The sequence below is a fragment of the Trachurus trachurus genome, assembly GCF_905171665.1.
Source record: "Trachurus trachurus genome assembly, chromosome: 18".
NCBI lineage: Eukaryota > Metazoa > Chordata > Actinopteri > Carangiformes > Carangidae > Trachurus > Trachurus trachurus.
The window spans coordinates 13627669-13651046 of NC_139909.1; positions in this window are offsets into that span (position 1 = coordinate 13627669).

Below are 23378 nucleotides of genomic sequence, written 5' to 3' on the forward strand. Positions count from 1 at the left end.
TGACCGCTTGGCTAAGCTGCCCATCACAAGCTCTGCATGATGATGATGATGATGATGATGATGGAGGGGATGACATTTGAAAAGAGACAAGGGAAAGGAGAAAAGGAGAGGAGACATAGATGAGTCATAGCAAGTAAAATATATAATGTAAGACCTCATTGACTCAGTGCTGATAGAGCTGGTGGCGGATCTGCAAGTTTAAAGATAGTTATACAAGATTGTTTAACGTAATTACAGACGTAGTCCCTCATTAAAACACAAAAGTTATGTAAGGAAGGGAAGGGCAAGGATTAGGAAAGAAACTGCTCAGAAGGCTCTTTCTTGAAACAATGACAAAACACTGTTGTTGAAAACAGTTAATTGTTCGGTTGAATTAAATTAAATCCAAAAGGGCTAAAAATAACATGACATTTAAACAATAAGAATCTACAGCCATATAGCACCTCTGTGAGGCTATAGCCTTTGAGCTAATATCCGAATAGCCTAACCCTCACATATAGGCTATACAGTAGCTACATAGCCTATATATTTGCTAATGTGTAGCTAATATAATATAATATAATATAATATAATATAATGTAGCCTAAGATATGGTCACCATCTTAGAGTAGCGTGTTGTTAGCCTATGCTAGTTAGCAGTGACATGAAATAGATGTGAGGCTGGTAGGATTCAATTTGCATTTGTTGCATGTTAACAGAATTTATTACCAAACATAATTAAAAAAAAAAAAAAAGATGTTGATTAGGCTCCAAGAACTTGGACATTTTCCCACTGCTGCGTAGCTTTCGGCGCTAGCTTAGCAAGTTCAATTTACACCTGTCAAATTTCAGTAGTAAATTTTCACTTGCACCGTATTTTCCTTTAGGCCAGTGTCTCTTCTGACAGCCATGTTTTCCAGGGAGCTAGTACTGTGTGTGCTCTTCACTAGATTTTAATTAGATTAACAACATTGTTTCTGGTTCTGTTTTTGCATCTCCAGTCAGCAGAGGTTTAGAAAAGAAAAGAATGAACTGAAGTGAAATGAAATGAAGCGATGGAAGAAAAATCTGATGGTGTGTGTAGCCTACAGTGTAAATATGAGTGTTGCTGAGCCTTGACAGATAAAATTTAGCTCAAATACAAATGTTGAGAATGAGAAATCAGCAAAGGATACAGGGAAGACCTCAGAGCAACATGAGGAGGGCGAGCCGGGGCTGTTAGACTTCTCTCCTCCTTGAATACGGTGCTTTCAGGGTTTGTGAGTTGGATCTGATTCGCACATAAATGCCTTCACACGCTCAAACTAAAACTGTGGGCGTTGTAATCGGTGAAAATGACCCAGCCTTTTCAGTTTGCGGAGTCAGACGGGCAGTGATCACAGCAGCTCGACTGTGTCACACATGATCAGACTCTTCCATCAATGCCCTGGCAAGTTCAATTCCCTCACTACTCTGTCATTTAGAGGCTTCGGCAGCACATTCAATAAAGCAGGAACAAAAGGAAGCTGAGGTTGCAGTGACACAAATGCAACATAAATCTGTGCAGCTATTTATGTGTGGTTGTTTTTTTCAAATCTGGATATTTCTGGTTATTTCAAGACTAAATACTCAAAAATAGTCTTCTTCAAGCAACAATTCTTAGTCTAAAAGGGTGTTGCCTTTACTGGAGGAACAGAAAATAGAAACCTAAAGGGATAATTCAACATTTTGGCAAATTTATGCAAAGAAATACTCATGTAACGGCTGCCGGGCAGAGTGATTTCAAAAACAAGTAGTTCTGAGTATTTGCTTTGTGTGTCGTAATGAAACATAATTAAACATGATTATTGTACTGTATAGGGTGGTGAACGTGCAGGTCCCAGATCTGTTTTGATGCAGAGCCCAGAGATATCCTCAGAAACAAACTCCGAGCCAAGTGCAAGAATTACAGCCGAGGCTGTTGGGAATATCAGTAGCTTTATTGGCACACTTGGTCATAAACAAAGCACTGGACAAATTTAAGTTTAGATCTTTTAATGGCACCAGAGAGAAAGCCAGAAGATGAAAGATATGAATAATTAAATTCCATGGCAGTCTTTTCAGTAGTTTTCAACTCCAAATATGTTCCAGTCCATGTAGTAGGCGACCTGCTGTTGTTGTCTTGTGGATCAAACAGGTCACTATCATTAGTAGTTGAAGGACATCCTTCCTGATTCTGATGTGGCTCCAGTTACCGGCAGCTTTTGGGATTCAGGCCACAATAATCAACCCAGGCAGTTTGCCTAAATGTAGATGAAGTAGAAGCAATAAGAAAAGACATTGCCCAGAAGCCTTTTTTTGAAATTCAGTATCGACTTTAAACTTTTTTTTACTCCTCTGTGCTCCTCTCCTCCCGTCTCCGTCTTGAAGTTTCACTGTTTTTTTTTTAAATGAGAAAAAAGACGGCAGTCAGCAACAATCCTATTTAGCCAGTTTCAGGAAGGTAATTACCAGCAGAGCCTTGCAGTGCAACATTATCCAAAACATCCACCCTCTCCACGCAGTCTCAAGAGGAGACTCAAAGCCCTCACGCAAGCACTCAGAGGAGACGCACACACTAAAAAACACAGGTCCGCACACACAGCTGTAATTATTCTTAAACCCTTTTTTAAAAGGAGTCTAAATGAGAGGCAGCAGCTGGGACTGAAGTCATCCCTCTGATGAACCCTCCGTGTTAACACCATTAGACTAAGACCAGTGCTGTTATGTATACACAATGAAAAAAAAAAAAAGAAAAGCTCTAAATTTAAGATTCAATCTTTAAAAGCACTTGTGTTTCAAGGACTTCACTCAACCCCACAGTTAATACTTTGTCATTAAATCAGCCTGGTGCTTGTAGTGATAGTTCATGTTTGAATTAAAAGAAGAGTTTAATAACTGCCGCCACAATAAAACTCACTCAGCTCTATTTTCCCCCTAATTAAAAAGAAAAAAAAAGAAAATCCACTTGTGACTCTTTGGAGATTTTACCACTGATTTGATTTCATCCATCCAGTCATTTTGACAACCCTCCCCTGGAAATGAAAATAATATTTGCAAATTAAGATCAATAGAAGACATAATTCAAACAAATGTCCTTGTTCAGTCTGAACAATATTTGATTACTGTGCTTCACTCTGGAGGATCTATTCATCTGACAAAACAGCAGCACCGCAGGAAGAAATATGACGGTGAAAGAACTCAGCTCCAATTAAAAATGGCTATGCTGTATAGGTATATTATTGCTATTTTATATATTAATAACAATTATCTTGGTAATCCAATAAGGAGGTATAATCAACGATACTACAAAATTAACTTGTTGTTGTAAAGTGCTGCCTCACAATCCAGTGCCTAATCATAATGAAGATGCTTATTATGAGGAAGGAGGACAATCAATCAAAAGTTTGGACAGTAATGAGTTGGCTTAAACAGAGTAAAAACAAAAACAATTTCAAAATCTTTCAAGAGTGACGTGTTGTTGTCTGCAAAATGTGTCGCATCAATTCATCTCGTTCGTGTTACCTGCCAAAAACAGTTTGCAAGTCGAAGTCCTAATGAGTTTGAAATGTTTCAGAAGTTCCTGACCAGTGAGTGAATGCTGGGACGTCCGACCACATTCAGAGGGCAAATGTTCCTGTAATGCTCTTTTTAGTACGACTACTCACTTGGCAGAGCGAGCGAGCTAACATCCAGCTCTAATGTCTTTTCAGGCCACTTTGTTTAGATCAGTGTAGAAACTGGTGTAGATGTAGAGCGTGGTGTAAATGCAGATTAGGGCCAGCATTGTAAACCAACCGGGACAGACTGGGCTCTGTCCGCCAGCCATCCAGTCAGCCCACTGATACAGATAGTGAGGAGGATGAAGAGACAAACAGGAAACTGTTTTGTGGGAAGAGGTTGAGAGTTTCTGGCCCATTTTACAGGAATGGGTGAAGCTATTTGGCTCCTAAGAGCTTTATGCTGTAATGTGATGGGGACCACAGATAGATAACCAGAGGAGATGGGTGCACCAAGTTAGATGTTACATGTGTTTCCAATGAAAACTGCATAAAAAGTTCAGACAAGTGTCATAAAGGGAAGAGAGTTTTCAGGGTTCAATGTCAATAGAGTGCCGAAGCGGAAGCAGTGACGTCGCCATGGGTCCTTAATTCGGAAAAACTCTCCATGCAAGTGAACAGGAGTCAAAGTTTTATTTCGTGATCCGATTGAATTGTGCCAATTGTGCCTTGATTAATGATTGTTATTCTATATTGACTGACTGTTACACAAAACACTGAGATCTTTATTGTTCAGAGTTGAGCTCTAACTACTGGCTAAAAGTATAAGATTTCTGTTCACTGTGAGAATTTTTTGTGTTGCTTATTCTTATTCTGCCAAGACTTCTTATTTACAAGATAGAGTTGATTATTGATTGACTATAATTTTGATATTGACAAGTGGAAAATGAAAATGTCTTGGGCATCTTCCTCCCAATGTGAAAGAAAAGCAAGATGAAGACATACAGTACTGTAAACAGTGTCTAACTGTACAATATAAATATTCAAGACAAAAACCAGTGGCAGCCTTCATTTTTGTTACTATTGGGTGGGCCCCCCAAATTCACGGTTGTTACCCCCTGTGCCCCCCACCAGAAAATACTCTGGAAGTCTCATACCAACTGAACGTGGAGAAACTTAGACCCAAAGATATTGAAGAAGGTGAAAAGTGATATTTGATCGCCGCTTTAGAAAGGGGACGTAAATGGAGAAAGGTCAGAAGACCCCAGAGTCGGATGCAAAGCAGAGCAGAGTGAGCTTGTTGAGGGAAGAGTGGAGCAGTCGAGGAGTAACGCATGGAGACAGATGGAGAACAGACAACAGGCGGAGATCTGTCAGGCAGGAAACTGGTGGGCCGGGGCTGGGTGGACAGAGTGAGTAACTGGAAACACTAGTGAAAGAAGGAGGAAAGAAGCAGATAAGACGAGATGGAAAGTCTAGCAACACAAGAGATAGCTGAAAAAAAAAAGCTGGAGCAGCTGGTAGATTTGGAAATAGAGGAGTCACACGACAGCAACATTTAACACACCATGTTATACCCATATACGGATCCTCTGTGCATTCATTATTATTTATTCGTATCAAAGGTAAAGGTGCAGGATAACATCGCAGCTTCATTTTTATTGAAGTGACAGCACATTACAGTTTGTAACCAGCTTGACTCTGCATGCAGCCATTGTTGTCTTCTTTACAACTGCGCATTTCAAGTATTTATCAGACGTTATTGAATATTTTCTCATTATACAAGGTTTTAACCTAATGTGTTTTTTCGCAGTAAACACCAGAACAACATGCTCGCCCCTAAAAAATTTGCCGGATTTTCTTTTCATTGCTCTCTCCCCCACCTATTTCATCATTGCAGAAATTCAAACGTCGCAGCTTTGAGGCCATTCAATTTCCTTTATTGCCGTGTATTGGGGAGTGTATGATGTGGGAGAGACCTTGTTCGGCGCAGCGCGGTGGCCTATTAGAGTGAGGCTGTTCAGTTTAGTTTGCAGTGCTGGGTTTAATGGAGCCCTTGGTGTATAATAACATCTGGTGCAGCTCTGTTGTAAAATGAGTTCAGGGATAATAGAGGGGAGGAGGCACAGAATGACACCGAGAGAGGGGGGGAAACGGAGGACGATTAGAGAAGATGGAAAAATATCAGATTTGGGTTGAGTCCTCTGGTTATTAGCAACTTTCAGAGAGCGGATTCATTTCTGGCCACGTTAGGAAATCCACTAATTACAGATAGCAATTGTGACGGCCATTACTTGTTTTGTTCTTTAGAGGTGTGACATCTTTATGCTCCGGTCAGGTCCGGTCCACTAGATAATTGTTCTCTGACAGGTCTATTAGTGTCCAAGTCTCAGATGATGATGATGATGCCTTCAGGGCTTAAATGTCCTCAAACAGAAGCTGAGCATGCAAAATGTCACCTACCTTTGTAAAGTTACCGGTTAATATTGGTGTATAATCTGGATTAGTGTTTGTATTTAGGGTTCACTTGCCAGATTTTGTTAGAGGTTTGTTGTCTGAGGCAGGTGGTGGTGCTTTCCAGGAGCTACAAACAGTGAATCACTATGGGGAAATGACTCAATGTTTCAGGGCTAGCTTGTAAGCATGCTAACTTCAGGAGGGGAAAATAAACTGATAAAGATGAAAATATAGCAAAACTTTGATAACGTTGACTCAGCCACGAGGGGGCAACATTATCATTTTATAGTGTATAGTTATTTAGTGCATGCTACATGTATGTTTTCTTTTTTGCTATTGCTACATAGCTAACATTAGCATAAACAACTATTTACCAGAGAGCATTGCCATTTCAGCATCAGATTCAGATTCATTCTTTATCACCACGCAGGGAAATTTGTTTTCACAGTCTGTTCGTATGGCATTTCCAGTCGTAATCAATTTTTACCTCAGATATAAGGTCACAACTGCAGCGTGTGGACGTTTATTCGTTTTTGTTCAAGAATCTATTGTTTTTTCAATGTCCATTAATGGGCTCCGGACTACTTTTAAAATTGTTCTGTGGTCGGAAGTAACGTCCTTTTGACCATCATTTAAATTTTAAAATTCGCTTTACAATTAAATTAAATCAAAATTCAGCTTCCGCATTGTTTCTTTCCAAAGCCTCAGAGTCCCTAGCCTACACGCTGCAGTTGGGAGTATGGATGGTATGAAAATAACTGATCATAGGTGACCTGATATCTGAGGTAAACATTGATTATGACTGGAAATGCCCTTTAAAACAGACATAACATACATATGTGAAATAACACACTGTGGGCAAAGCACAACGCTAACAGGTTGCTAGCTACCTTCTGCTGAGGTTGTTTAGACAGTTTATGGCAGAGGGGATGAAACTTTTTTCAAAAGATGTTTTCCTGAAGGTTACTTGTCTGTATCTGTGTGAAACATGGGTGAAGGGGGTGCAGCAGGAGTCTTGTGTTATGGTCCTATAGCTTTGTGAGCGATGGCAGTGTTAACAAGGGCTGGTGGACTGGGAGTCGGGAGGTCGATTACTTTGGAGCAGGTGTGATTTGTTGGAATTTGTTCCTATTTTTGCAGAGAGCACAGTAGCTACAGGAGTATTGATTCAATGATACTGCAGTAGATGGTGGGGTTTGACAAACTTAAGAGTCTCCGGTTGTTTCTATGGCTTCTCTCTTGGTTTGCATGCTAACCAGCTAGCCTGTCCCCTTCTTGTAATAGGCTACAGCTTTGTGATATTGAGTGCGCTCTAGCGTAGCCGAACCTCTTGGAAAGTGATTAGTATCCTCGTCACCACCTGCTCCTGGCAAGATTTATCACACCTTGAAACGTCCGTCCCGCAGACAGGGAACAAAACATCAATTTGGAAGTAACCTCTCTGCTATAATGCTGCTAAATATATTCCCCAAAAAGTCTAACCAGGTTGCGTTGACCTTGTGTGGTCGTGTTTGGATGTTTGGAAACAGCTGTTTGCACTTCCACCGTGGTCACATCACGTCACGTCAAGGTGAGAAAATGTTGGTGGGGCCACACTGACACACACACACACACACACACAGGGTGAGAGGAGCAACAGAGGAGATGAATAAAGAAGAGAGGGAACAGCTGAGGAATGAAAAGGAGGAGAGGGAGTGAGAGGGAGAAAGAGCATTAGATTTAAATGAATCCCTCAGTGCATCGCCATCGAATCTGATAAGGTGACACTCTAGAGACAGACTGCAATGGCAGGTGGAGATAGAGAGTGTGTGTGTGTGTGTGTGTGTGTGTGTGTGTGTGTGTGTCTTTGTGTGTGTGTGTGTGTGTGTGTGTGTGTGTGTGTGAGGTAGACAGAGAGTGACAGATGTGAGGTGTGCCCCAGACCTCATGTTGCTCTCACTCTCGCTGCCCAAACTCTACTCTACTATACTCTACTCCACTGCAGTGCAGGTATTCACACATGGGCTGCTGCTGCCATCATGACCCCGAGGGTGTGTGTGTATGTGTGTATTTGTGTGTGTTGTTGTATCTGAATAGGTGTTTGTGCAAATGTGTGTGTAAGATGATTAAGATTCATGATTAGCAGCTGAATGTGGGCAACGGTGTTTGACTCGGAGGCAACACACATACACACACACAGTATACATCCCTAATTAGGATACGAGGAAACTAACATCTATAAATAGAAAGACAGGGAGAAAGAAAATAAGAATAATTCAGCTAAACTTTAACCTTAACCTGTCTGTGAAGTTACAACATGTAACACAACACACTCAGAGGAATCGTGGCTATTTCCACAACACACAGCTTCATTATGGTTTCATAAATGGATTTGAATATTCATCTCAACGTTGCTTTCAAACGGGGTTGTGCAGAGTTACTTAGCAAATTTGTTTGCGATTGTCACATCTTGCTTTTGCATGTACCAGAATTACATTATCTTTTGTAAACCAGGAAATGTGGGCAATAAGACTTTAACAGGCTTGACAGCACAGAAAGAATCCACTCTGATCACAGGAGAGTGACGGGCTGTCTCCGAAATTGTGCTTAGAAAAATGCGGGTGACGCCTTCCTTCACTTGCGTATAGCGCTACAAACGGCGAGGAAAAAAAAAGAGGCGGGTGAATCCTGAGTCACCACCATGTTTGACAGCAGCCTCATTAAAGAAGCAGCAGGCAGGAGGCAGGGAAACGCACAGCTGTGAGACTATTAAGGCCGCAGAGATATGATGGTGAGACGCACCGTGAGGGGAGACAAGAGAGGCCATTTGAAGGGAGGAGCGTTCACGGGACCAAAGGGAACGCGTTTTGACAGCGACGACTCGCCGACGAGAGAGTGTTGACAAACACATAGACGTGAATTCACATTCGGGATGTCAGGCACACACGTACACGCCAATCACGCCACAGAGGAGTTACTCACTGTGTCTGAAAACAGCGAATGTGGCAGCAAAGAGAAAGTGCCCCGAGGAAGACAGAAGAGGAAGAGGTGGAGAAGTGGAAGTCAAACAGTGAGGAGGAGGAGAACTACTGCGAGTCTGAGCATTTATTTGTCCCACCGCAGAAGGGTCACGGGATAAATTAGAGCGGCTTTGGGAAGATTAATGGAATAGAAAATGAGGCGTCACATACATTGGAATTAATTCATTTTCATTTATTCATCTTTCATTTATTCATTTGTTTATAAAGCTGTTGGGATGAGCCTACTACGTACTAAACAAGACTGCCATTGTTGTACAATCCATTACAAGCGCTGAGATCTGCTAGAAAAGAAAAGATAATTACGGTGGCCCAGATAGCTCAATTAAAATCAAATCAAATACAAGTTTGTTTATATAGCACTTTACAGTATCTAACATGATGATCAAAGTGATTTACGTAGAATAAAAATGAAAACTTAATAACACAGCAAACACAAGACAAGCATAGACATATTAAAACATTAAAGGGATAGTTCACCATTTTGGCAAATTGGCCCATTGCCATAATCCCTATAGTCATAGCAGTAGGTTTGTTACCTTTACAGTAATTGTCGGTGCAAGCTATTTTTAGAACGGCGGAGCAGAGCCGCGAGCTGCTCAGAGCTACGCTACGGAGGCTCATGGGATTTCTTGGTTTCCCTCATCAAACAACGACAATTAAAGGTAACAAACCTACTCCTAAAACTATAGGGATTATGGCAATGGGCCAATTTGCCAAAATGTTGAACTATCCCTTTAAACAATAACAAAATCAAAACATGTAAAAACAGGAAGATGTCACAGCATCTCTCAATGTTAAAAGAAGCCATTCTGAATAAAAATATTTTATGATTGGATTTAAAAAGTGGCAGGTCATTGATGGTTTGCAATTCTGGGGCTAAAGCGGTCCAGTGCTTCGGAGCAGTAAACAAAAAACACATCCAGACACGAAAACAAATGTGCTGCAAAATCACAACTCATGCAGGTGATGATGTCGTCAATCTGAAATATGAGCAGCAGCAGCTTTATGTGAGAGGCTTTATGAAAAGATCCTGTTTCATTTCTTTGAGCTGCTGCCTTTTCCTGGTTCGTTTAACCTCATGACAGGAGCAATAACTCATTACTGGCTGCACTATAGGACACGCTATGAATGTATGCCACAGTTTTTAATATTAATGTTGTTGTTTTTACTATGAAACAAGCTGTGCCAATTCCCCACACATATTATTTTGAGACGTTAGAGGACAGGAAGTTGTGGCTTTTTATCTCAAATTCTCATAAAACTGTATAAACAGTGCACTCAGGGGTCAGTCACCCTCTTTATAATGATTTTTACATAATCCCTGAGTGTTCACGAGCCAGAAATACTGGCTTCATTGTACAAGAATCAGTTGTGTTTTATAAGCTCATCATTTGCTTTTTATGTAACTATAGCTCTCGATAATGAAGTGCCAGTGAAAAAAAGTAGAATATAGTGAGTGAATGTGGTGAAATAGAAGCAGGAGACAATGGGATAAAATGTATTTTCCACCGTATGTATATCAGCTGCAGGACTTGAACCTTCAGGGAGGAAACCGGCTCCTCTGTTTGAGCTCACAAACCAAATCCAGTGTTTTGCACATGAGCCCCGTAATGACCAATTTTAATTTAAAAACAGACGAGCAGAAGCAGCTCTCTGTAGTTTGTCCGGCCATGAACTCCCCCCTCCGTCCCCCCCGGGAGGAAACTTTTAGCAGGAAGAGGAAATGAGGCAGCGCTTCATGTAATGAAGGGCATTATGGTAAATTTGACATTTTAGCCTAAACGTCTTTAAACGTAGAAGAGTTAAACGCCTCGGTGGAGTGGAAGTGGGTAAGACTCCACCTCACCTGGAGACGTGAACTTTAGTTTTTACATAGTGGTAATTCAGTTATTTATTTATGTGTGTGTGTGTGTTGACAAAGAGATGAGTCAGGTTTTTGTATGATCACAAGTTATTTGCTCGCTCAATTTGCTGCACATGTGACCAATGTTGTTCTGGCTTTGCCCTGAGTGGGTTTCGAACCCGGGTCTCCCGCATTGCGAGCGACGATGCTAACTGTTTCGCCAAGAGGTCAATGACCACTTGGCAAGTGGATTAGCACATCTTTTATTGGTGAGTGAGTTTAAAGGGATAGTTCAACATTTTGGCAAATCCCCCTTCAGGGGCAGTTTTTCAGCAAGCAGTCTCTGCATTTACCTCTAAAACAACTCTGTCTCGTAACGTTCAGTTATTATCTCATAGCGTGGTGAATGTGCAGGTCACAACTTGTCCACCAGAGTGTTTTGGAGTTGTTGGATTGTGTATTTGATGAGTTTGATGAGGGAAACCAAGAAATCCCATTAGCCTCCGTAGTGTAGCTCTGAGCAGCTCACGGCTCTGCTCCGCCGTTCTAAAAATAGCTTGCACCGACAATTAAAGGTAACAAACCTACTGCTATGACTATAGGGATTATGGCAATGGGCCAATTTGCCAAAATGTTGAACTATCCCTTTAACTTCAGTACTGCTAACCGCCACACGTTGTCACTTCTCCTTACTGGTACCTCGTGACTGTGACTATGTCCGCGGACCTCCGTTACACACACACACATTCACACTTTCTTCTGAGTGTGATATTTGGTGAAACCGAGGTGTCAATAGAAGATAGAAGGAGCTGTAAATGGCAAGTATGTGTTGTTGAGCTGACAGTTTTTTCTTCAACTTGCGGACTGACAGGAAACGAGACAGTCACTTAGGTCATCGCCCATCTGATAAACCCACACACACACACACACACTGAGACATTGAGATATTCAGTTCACATTCATCCACACTCTGGCTCTAAAAGGCCATGTCAGCCAACACATGGTCCGTCATCCATCTGCATCGTTTTCGTTTCACAGCCTTACACAAATCACATTTACGGTGCGGCGGCATAGCGCCATATGGCTGCGCTAATTATGACACCTTGAAGCCATGGAGGAGACGTTGAGGGATGAAGGGCAACGATGATCGGAAGAAAAGAGAGGCGTAGTGACAGGGGAAATGGAGAGAAAGAAGAAAAGGAGGAGGCGATAACGTGATAACTGGCCGGCTGTATGAGAGCGGTGTAGGGGAGCATGTCGACCTTTAGCTATACATCAGGTGTAGTGGTGTGAAGCAGAGAGGAGGAGGAGGAGGAGGAGGATGGAGGGGAAAGGCTCGACATGTAGAAACAAGCCAGATGTGGTTAATGTCAGAGCACAAGTGCGTTAAGAAAATGTTTTACCTTCTGAGACCGAACTGAGAGCTGAAGGCCTGAATCTGGATTTCATGACATAATTAGATTTGGGAAAAGTCTGCAGCTGAAGTAAATCAAGTTTTTTGGGACCAGCCTGACATTCAAAAGGCAAAAAAAAAAGAAAGAAAGAAAAAAACACCCACCCACCAGCGACTAAAAGCCTGTGGGTCTGAGAAAAGCAAGAGTTGGGCTTTTCAGGCCGGCTAACTGTGTTTACAGATGAATAGATTGTGATGCAAATCCTTTCAAGGCTGAGTAATACTGGAAAATAAAGTGGCAGCTGAGCAGTAAATGAGCCACAATCGATCCTTTTTAGGAAGATAAACATTTGGATTCATTACTACTGCCTCACAGTTCAAAACGTGTCAATGAGCTCTGTTTAGCTGATATCATTAAGAGCTTCTTACTTAACGGTCTAAAAGAGTTATTTTTATTTACCATGAGTGTTTCCAGTGATGGAAAACAAACTTGTTGTTGGGTTTCTTGTTTCATCACTTTGTTTTTTTCAGTTCCTCCAGTTATCAGTTATCTCCTTCTTCATGGTGTCAACGGGGTGAAATGGTGTCTGAAAATCTCTGACCTGTTGAGCTACAGCCCGTTACTCTCCCTCTTTAGTTCTTTAGGCTCCTCAGACAAAACTTTACATTTCTTTGCTACTTCTGCCATGATAGCGGTCATCCCACATAGGCGTTCGCGGCGACTTCGGTCTTTTTAACGAATGGGGAAAGGGGGAAGTGACTAATGCCGTAAAGAAGTCAGCACATTTGTAGTTTGGGGTTCCTACCATCCACCTGGAAGCTGCTTAGTTCCAGTGAAGGCAATACAGACCTGATACAACCTGTTGTAGGTCGATGTACCGTGTTGGTTTAAGTCGTGTCCATTAACTGCTTAAAGGGATAGTTCAACATTTTGGCAAATTGCCCCATTGCCATAATCCCTATAGTTTTAGCAGTAGGTTTGTTACCTTTAATTGTCGGTGCAAGCAGTTTTTAGAACGGCGGTGCAGAGCCGTGAGCTGCTCAGAGCTATGCTACGGAGGCTGATGGGATTTCTTGGTTTCCCTCATCAAACTCATCAAATACACAATCCAACAACTCCAAAACGCTCTGGTGGACAAGTCGTGACCTGCACATTCACCACGCTATGAGATAATAACAGAACGTTACCAAACAGAGTTGTTTTAGAGGGAAATACAGAGACTGCTTGCTGAAAAACTGCCCCCGACGGGAACGCGCATCAGCTGTTTTGCATGAATTTACCTCTAAAACAACTCTGACAAGTAACGTTACGTTATTATCTCATAGCGTGGTGAATGTGCAGGTCACAATGTGTCCACGAGAGCGTTCATCCTCTTGTAACTTCTTCTGTCAGTCGTCCTTTGAGTCTTGCTAGTATCAGAAATGAACATATTGATGCATCCTCGTCTCCTCGCTGTTGCTAATAACATGTCACTGCCTCATCGTGGGTTCATGGAACTTTGCAGTTCACATTAATCTGACACCAGTGAGTCTCGTGGCCGTCGGCAGTCGCGCTAATTATCTTGACCTATGTGCTCTACCGCTGTGAGACGCCACATGCAGGACGTCTGGATTAGGACCTTCACACTGAGAGGCCGCGGTGCTCGACATCAGCCCGCTGCGCCGCCAGTGAATGAGGATGATTTTCTCAGAAATGAGGCAGAAAAAACACATCTATAAACATGTTTTTCTCTCTTGTCCTTCGTTCGTTTTTCACGTCCTCTCCAGCGATTTCTACCAACGGGACGCCGCCATTGTTTTATTTGCTTTTGTAAAACCACTCTGTGACAAAACGTGCCTCTGTGTCAATCACTGTCGTTGTCGTCTTCTCCTTCTTCTCTCGTGTGTAACTCCCGCTCCCTCTCGGGGCGGCACCAGATTCCTGAGCTGTGAATTCAAATTATTTACAGGTCAATTACTTGTCGTACCACTCAGGGTTTGGAGATGAAGTGAGAGCTCAAAGTCCTTCTGGATAAATCTTCCTGTTGAGAGTTAGAGCTCCTCCTCCTCCTCCTCCTCCTCCTCCTCTCCTCCTCCTCCTTTTCCTCCTCCTCCCTCTGCTGCTTCTTTTCGCTGCTCTTCATTACCCTGATGACATCTGACTGACAGCTGCAGCAGTCGCACAACGTCGGCTGCTGTCTCTAGTTTGCATCACCATCGCTGAACAGATTGGATAAAAGAGAGAGGGTGTGTGTGTGTGTGTGTGTGTGTGTGTGTCCTCCCTCGGACACAAAATCTCATTAGGACAAACTTTATTTGTTACAAAACTGCTCCGTGAATAACTCGTCCATGTGAAGGTCACTGATTAAAAAGATGCAGCCTCGTCAGATCAGCGCTTTATCCCGTTGGACGCGGGTTCGCCAGCTGTAGATCTATTGATCCATTGATGATTTAAAGCAGATATCAGTGGAATGTTTTTGTTAATATAAGTCCTAAATAGTCCTATTTTCCGTCAGCAATCACTTACATGAAGTATTTCAGCCTAAACACGAGTCTCTCCGTCACTCTGCTCTGCTGTAACCCGAGGAGAAAATTTTCCTTGTGGGATACAAGTGTTATCCAATGAGGAGAGAGAACGGCATGAAGGGCTGTGTGTGCAGCCAAGGGATGCGCGTGAATGTGGTGACGTAGCACGAGGACCAATTGATGCCTGACAAGGGCGGGGGCTGCTAACTCATGGTGCGTTCAAAGAAACTCGTACTTTGTGTTTTTCCTTCCTGTGAAGTCATACCAGTTCGATCTGGTACGAGTTCACGGGTCGGAAGTTACGAGTGGCCGTTATAGGGAACTTTCACAGACAACAGGACGGTAAAAACACGAGCTACGGGTTACCTGGAACGCTACCAAGTCGTAGTTGTGACTTGAAGCTGTAACTTACGGTTTCAAAAGCCTGCCTTGAACGCAGCATTAGCCGAAACGGCCGTGAAGCTGATATCTGCTTTAAGTAAAAATGTAAAACATCTGGGATTCTAGATGGATTTTCTTTTATCCCAAAACCACTCAAGACAGTTTTACCCACTTTTTTGTTAATTTGTGGGTCATGATTAGCATGAAATCTACTTGCACTTACTTATGAGGCTGCAGCTAATTAAACACAGTGAATGACTGGGAATGATCAGAAATGCAAAAAGTAGAGTAAGCGGAGCGAAGGGCAAGGAAAAATCTCGGTATAGAAATCAAAATGAAGAGTTCCCTAATGCATTGATTAATTAACAAAAGTAAAAAAAAAGTAAAAGTTTCACCCTAAGGTTTGTTAAAATGAATGCAGTGCAACTCATTAAACAAATGTCTAAGGGAATTAGATGAAGAAAGGGAAGAAAAAATAGATATACTGTATCCAAGTTGTGCAACTTGTCGGACCGCTGCGGGAAAGCGAGCGCACCCAGGAGAGCGTTGGTGCACCAGACACTCACACTCAGAATATCGATGGTGTTGAAATGACTAATGTCTGTCTGGAATAAATAAAGACGAACCTCTCGCTGAGGCCACACGCTGCCTGGAGACGCCCGGTCAACAGAGCTCATTAGCAGCTCGATGACGGTGAAGTTCAAGGTTAATGAGGATGAAATTACAGCTCTTTGTGCCCTGTTGGTTTAGACGGGGTTCTTTATTTATTTTTTAAATTCATTTTTATAGCACATTAGTGGCTCCTGCAGCCTCCGTCTGTCAGGGACGTCACAATCGAGATCCTTTTGGCCCCGATCCCAATCGGTTCTGGTGCTTTTAATCAGCTAAATGTTGATTAAATGTGACTTTGACTTATTGAAACGACATTTTAGACCCATATTGATCTCTGTGGTTCTCTCGCCAGCACATAGCATCATGATAAAAAGGTAATAAACAGAAATAATACCACATATAGGCTGCATGTAGGCTTTTCTGAGGTTTTGTTAAAGGGGTAGTTCAACATTTTGGCAAATTGGCCCATTGCCATAATCCCTATAGTCATAGCAGTAGGTTTGTAACCTTAAATTGTCGGTGCAAGCTATTTTTAGAACGGCGGAGCAGAGCTGTGAGCTGCTCAGAGCTACACTACGGAGGCTCATGGGGTTTCTTGGTTTCCCTCATCCAACTCATCAAATACATAATCGAACAACTCCAAAACACTCTGGTGGACAAGTTGTGACCTGCACATTCACCACGCTATGAGATAATCATGTATAATTATGTAACATTACGACACACGAAGCAAATACTCTGAACTACTTGCACTTTTGAAATCACTCCGCCCAGCAGCCGTGTCTGGAAAGTATTTCTGGCTGCATTTACCTCTAAAACAACTCCGTCTCGTAACGTTCTGTTATTATCTCATAGCGTGGTGAATGTGCAGGTCACAACTTGTCCACCAGAGCGTTTTAGAGTTGTTGGATTGTGTATTTGATGAGTTTGTTCACTGAGCAGCTCACGTCTCTGCCCCGCTGATCTCAAAACAACATGCACCGATAATTAAAGGTAATGAACCTACTGCTATGACTATAGGGATTATGGTGATAGGAGAATTTGCCAAACTGTTGAACTATCCCTTTAAATAACTTTCCCACATTTCCATCCATATAAAATAGCATGGTACTGTATGTAACCCTGTCTACAACCGGTGTATGATAGTGTGTCAAACCCCTGTGGGACGGAGCCTCAATAAAACACTGTGGCTTTTTAACTTTATGCATGAATCTGTGTATATCTCACAGTTGTGTGTATATACAGTATACCGTATGAATTATTTTTTTTTGTGTGTGTCTATGCAGGGGGGTCACACGGTGCAATACCCATCATGCTTCACCAACACCGAGCTCCACCGAGTGTGTGTGTGTGTGTTGTCTTTGCTTTGGTCAGCGAGGGGGAGATCAAGCAGCATGGAGGAAGAGGAACGGTCACACAATGTTTCCCCGGTATGAGAAGAAGCACACAAACATACAAACAAACATGCTTCTTGACATGCATCGCACACACACACAACCCGACATCCCATTTCTTTATGCATTTGTGACAGACATCGCAAAACAAAACATAAATAAACACACTTTTTGCTGCCCATGCCCACCCCATAGCACACACAAACACACACAAGCGGAGTGAATAGGGTGTGTGTGTGTGCAACGACAGGGTGAGTTGCACAAAAAGCCGATGAGAGCTGACAAGTCGGCCCACAGGCTCTCAACAAGCCGACAGACCCAACACTGCAGTCTGCACTGCGAGCGTGCACGTGCGTATATTATGCACCATATATACAAAACGTGTGCGTACAAGCGTGTTTGTGTGGAGATGCGCGTCAGAGCGGGGGGAAAAAAAACAGAAAAAGGAGGAGGACGAGGAGAGAAAGTGAGACGACTGACAGCTTCAGGGCAAAAATCAAAATGAGACAGAGCAGTGGACTGGAGAAACTTCTCCTGGCAACTTTTAAGAAAACTGCATAAAGAGCTTTATTAAGAAGCAATTTAAAGTTTCAGTCACTATTTGATTGTTTTTCTAGTTGGTAGTTTTTCAGCTTTCAGTCATTTTCTCTCTATATAGGACGAATCTCCTTGTTGTTTACATCTACTTCCGGGTAGAAAACCAGCATTCGAACAATAGTGACGGACGAGAGTTTCGCTTTATACATCTAATTTTTCATGTCACTATATCACAGTTTAGACTAATCTGATGTTTGTAAAGTTTATAAAACCAATGATTGGACAAACATTACTATTTATGTGTGCACATTTTTGTAATTAGTCATGGTTATCATAGATTAGCCGGTCTAACGGTTAGCTACCTGTTTAACTTTAATAACTCAGTGACTCAATAAACGGTCCATAAAATAAAAAAAATCTCCAGTGGATATCTGAGTTCCAACATGACTGAGCTAACTGGAGTAGTTTCATGTCGTGTCCCACAACGAGAGGGTTTTAACAGCTGACGTCCTGATGTTAGCTTAGCTACCGCCGTTAGCTTAGCTACCGTTAGCTTAGCTACGTTAGCTATCCCTGTCAGCTGAGCCACTGATGCTTTCTAGACACTGTGATTCCCCCAAACTGAATAAATACAACACATAGCAACACAAAACACACACACAGAAATAGTAATGTTTCTTCAATCATTTCAGATTTGTGTAAACGGTGATAGGGCGTGAAAAATATGATATATAGCTACACTCTCGTTCGTTACTATTGATCTCATTCAAATTACATGCTGGTTTTCTACCCGGAAGTAGAATGTAAACAACAAGGTGATTCGATATTGTCGTTTTTATTGGCGGCGGCTTCACGCATATTAAAGTTAATCCATCTCATCTCGTCCACGAGCCTCAGCATTCACCGTTTGTTTCACTTTAGAGCCCTGAAACAAACACAGGAATAAGAAAAAAAATTAAAAATGAAAGCTGGTGTGAAATAGAGGAGGAGACCTTCAATTTTTCCAGCTGCCGTGACACCGGTTGTCACACAGAAAGCTATTTCTGCTCTCTACTCTGCGTCCTTTTACGTATTCATAGTTACAGACTTCCTTGTTCGTTGTGTCACGGTGACGTCTGTGATCGTGAAAAGTCAAACCTCCTGAAATAAAAACGAGGTTACGTTCACCTCTGTTGAAAAGTTGCGCACATCATTCACAGAGTAAATCCATCCCCGTGTGTGTGTGTGTGTGTGTGTTAGTGTGTGTGAGTGTCTGTGCCCACCGAGCCGAGACGTATCACTCCATAAATATAAATCCAGTAACAGACATAATTCAGGAGATGCTTGCGCAGCATCCCGTGTATAGAGCAGATAATAACAGCAGGAGGCTGCGGTGCTGCAGCAGGTCTGCTGTGTCCTCACTCATGAACTGTCAAATAATAAAAAGAAAATATATATATATATATATATATATATATATTTTTCCCCCTGACTGAAAATTGCAGGAGTGTAATTCAGTTTGTCTTTGTTTCAGTTTCACTTTTGTCCGTATAATGAAAAATGAAAACATAAAACGTCTTTAAAAATGCACAAACAGCAGTCAGTGAAGGCATCGCGAGGGAAATCGTCTGTGTTCATGTTTTTGGTAAAGTTTCATGAAGTACACGAGCTTCGGTCTTTACAAATGTATCAGTTTATTCCAGTGAATGTGCATCATGTAAGATCCTCCCCTCATAGTGAAAGCTTTACTGGCTCTCTGTGTGTGTGCGCCATGAATTAATAATACTCAACAACAGCCAAGAGTTAAAGTAACACAGGTTAACTACTTGCACTCAGGCGTCTTCACCGGTGTCGGAGACGAGTTTCCTCTATTCCTCCTCTATTACTGCACATGGAACAGATGAGACAACGATTCCTGCTGCAGGCGGCCTGGAGCGTGTGTCTAAACAGCTGGGATTGAATAGTCCACCAAAGGTTTTGCCTGATTTGAAGAATTAAAAACTTGTTGTTAATTTACATTTACATATTATACATCAAAACACATGAGGACATTCTCTTCCTTTAAATTATAACCAGTCTTACAGTACCTCCCTCTGATGTATTTACTTCCCTCCAACTTTGGGAAAGCTTTGAAAAATGAAATAAAGACGTAAAAATGTAATCTATTTTTGGCATTTTCTGCATTTGAATCCACCGGTAAACTGTTTTCGGTTCTAATAATTTTTTTACATGTCATTTTTGGCAGAAATTGTTAAAAAAGTGACTGGATTTAAAATGTTTCAATACTGAAAAGTTTGTGGGTTTTTTTTGTTGTTGTTTTTTTTTCAATCGATTATTTATATATAAAGAGAATAGATTCAGAACAGGATGAGAGAAGGATGCAGTGATGATCACAACTGTAACGTCACAGTCTGCAGCTGGTGCCATTCACTGCCTGCAGGAGGAGGAGGAGGAGGAGGAGGAGGAGGAGGCTGGAGCTTCGTCTGTGTCTCAGATCAGCGGTGAACTTAGATAACTTAGATAATTAGTGAGACGAGTTTTGGTCTCAGCTGTTTCATGTTCATGCTGCGGTTTTGTAAAACACAGCCAGGAGCTTGTTGTCCTGTCACCTGGTTCACTGTTCTCACACCACAGCCTGATGACGGCTCTGTGTGTGTGTGTGTGTGTGTGTGTGTGTGTGTGTGTGTGTGTGTGTGTGTGTGTTTGTGTTTGCTGCAGATGGGAGGAGGAGGGAAACCATGTGTCCATGAAGAGATGATGCAATAGAAATTCAATATCTGGCCCTCTCCCAGTGTTGATATCGGTGTGGTGCCTCCACATAAAAGGCTGCACTGGCTCAGTGTAAGGTCTCAAGATATGTTGCATGTAGAAGATGTTTTTAGAATTTGCAGCATGTTTGTGTCACAGTGCATTGAGCTCTCTGGGCCACCGTACAAAAGAGTCACGTCTTATGTCTTTTGTGATTGGCTTGAATCTTGAATGGACACAAGAAACAACAATGTCGAGCTCATACATGAAAGTATCAGGAAACACAGAAAAAATCCATATGCTATAGTAATACTTCTTATTACAGACCAGCTAAAACAAACACATTTGGAAGTAAAGTGGGATGAAATGTAAGATTTAAAGTGGCCTAATGATAAAAGTTTTGCAGTATCCTGCGACTTGTTCCATGTTGCAGGTGCTCAATAAGATAAAGTTGATCTTCTACAGTAAATTCACTATAAACTATAGCGCTGTCAAAGTTAATGTTAATGTGATTAATCTGGAAACATTAAAGCTTTTTAAAAAATTAACACACGATTTATCACGTCACATGACCTGGGTAGAGAGCCTGTCTGTGTATACAGATTATGGTCTGTGTCCATAAACCACCACTTCACCACAAAGCCTGTGATGTGACTTGTTTATGAAGGTTGAGGTTCTGCATTTAATACACTATTACTATTACTATCACAATATAGTGCTGATGAGAAAAGATAAACAACTCTGATGTGTTATTATTTTTCATCATGCTGTAAAATTGCATCCTTAAATTGTAATGGATTAACTGCAGGAACATAAATTAATAGAAGGAAATATGATATTAGGTATGATATTAAGCATGTTAATCGTGATTGATCACAGAGTACATTGCGATTAATCGAGTTAATGTTTTTAATCGTTTGACAGCCCTGCTATAAACACACTAATCACACTAAGCACTAATAACTGCCTCTGTCTTCACTTCCACAGTTTATGATTGAACTGTCAGCATCAAACACACACCTGTACTGTATCAACACACACAGTCTCTGTCAGGTTACCTGTCTCACTCTCTCTCTCTGACTCTCTCTCTCCTAATTACCGTCCTCGTCCATGGGCATGTTGTCCATTATTTATGTGGACGTCTTCCATTTCCCCCCTTCTGTTTCTGTTTCACTCTCTCACTCTCACATAGTCACATCTGTCTCCCTCCATCTGCCTCTGTCTGTGACTCAGGGCTAACACACACACACACACACACACACAAACACACACACACCTATTTATTTATATACATACGTATGTATCTCCATTAAGACAGAGAGCTTTAATGCGCCTCAGTACCAGTCTGACCTGAACCTCAGCTGATCCGACCATGAGACTCCTCTGCTGTTATTTCCAGCAGCAGTTGAATCAAACATCTGTGACAAAAAGACAGAACGTGATGTGAACTTTCATTAAATATCAGGCGGCGGAGCAGAGAATCAAAAGTGCACTCAAGTAAGAAAAAAAGAAAAAATCACCCAGATGGTGATGAAGGTAATAATAACTTTACACTGCAACTGTGCAGGATGTTCAAGAAGAGTTTGATAAAAACGCACTCTCTCTCCTTCAATAATTCAGAAGTTGAGCGACCGTTACGTAATACACAGAACCGTTTTCAGAGAAGACAAAGAAAGTTAAACTTTAATGATTCACGTGGATTTTCACTATAGAATATAAAAACCTTTTCAATATTTTTGATTTTTCAATTGTCGACAACGTTTGTAGAGGGTCTACAAGTGCTAAGTTGTTTATTATCACAACTTTAAGATCCTTTCATTTCTGGCTATTTGACCTAAGTCCGATCCTCTCTCTCCTTTTAGCTCGATGTTCGTCATCACTTCTGAGGGAGAAATCTGGCTTTTTAGCTGCAAGATGTTCCACTTCGCTTTGGGCAGGTATGACATCATCACTTTATCAACCATGTAACTGAAAATGAAGCTGATTGGAGAAAAGACACTGAGTGTAAAAGCTGTCAATGTGCTAAAAGACACTAAAATGATCCCTGAAGTGTCTGTCACCTTACATGCATTTATTATTTGGATATAAATATTAATTAGCTCCTTAATCCTGATAATTATTTTGTTTAATAAAAAATCATGCAAAAGTTTAGGCACCCCTGGTCAAATTTTCTGTTATAACGTGAACAGTTAAGTAAGTTGAGGATGAAAGTTACACATGAAACACTCTTTTGCAATATTTTAAGCAATATCAGTGTATTATTTTTGTTTTCTACAGTTTAAGAGTGAAACATGGAAACAAAGCAGAAGCCTGCAAAAGAACGGGAAACCCAGGAGACTTGAGCTTTCAGATAACTTTGACCAAGTTATCAGACAAGATATTTACTATTGACACGCTGTGTACTAGGTACAGGGGCCCAAACTTTTGCTGCCTTTGCCCTTTTCTGTCATTCTGAAAATGTGAAAGATAAAAATTATTGTTGAAAATGTAAAGGCAATGTGTCATCTGTAACTTTATTACTTTTGGAGGTAACTAACTGTTCACATTAAAGGAGACATATTATGCCCCCTTTCCACAAATTAAAATAGTTCCCAGGTATCTTAAAGACATATCTGTGACATGCTTTGGTCAAAAAAACCCAAGGATCAAACATCACAGCTCTTTTCATCCTCTCAAAACAGCCCTGTTCAGAACGGCTGGTTTCAGTGCCTGTCCCTTTAAATGCACAGGAACCACTGCTTGCCCCGCCCCTTCTACCGGTCCCAGGTAGGGGTGATATTATGCAAATGAGTTACATCATTGGAAGACAACTGAGGGAACAGCTCATAAAACCACGTGGTTTAGGGAGCCTGAAAATTATTGATTTTTTTTGTCAATTCTCACATTTTGGGGGCCAGAAGGCAACACAAACACACAAATGCATGTTCAAGAGCCTTCAAAAAGTGATATTTCCATAATATGTCTCCTTTAACAGATGTTTTGACTAGGGGTACCCAGACTTTTGCATCATGCCACTGTAAATGCTGAAAATGA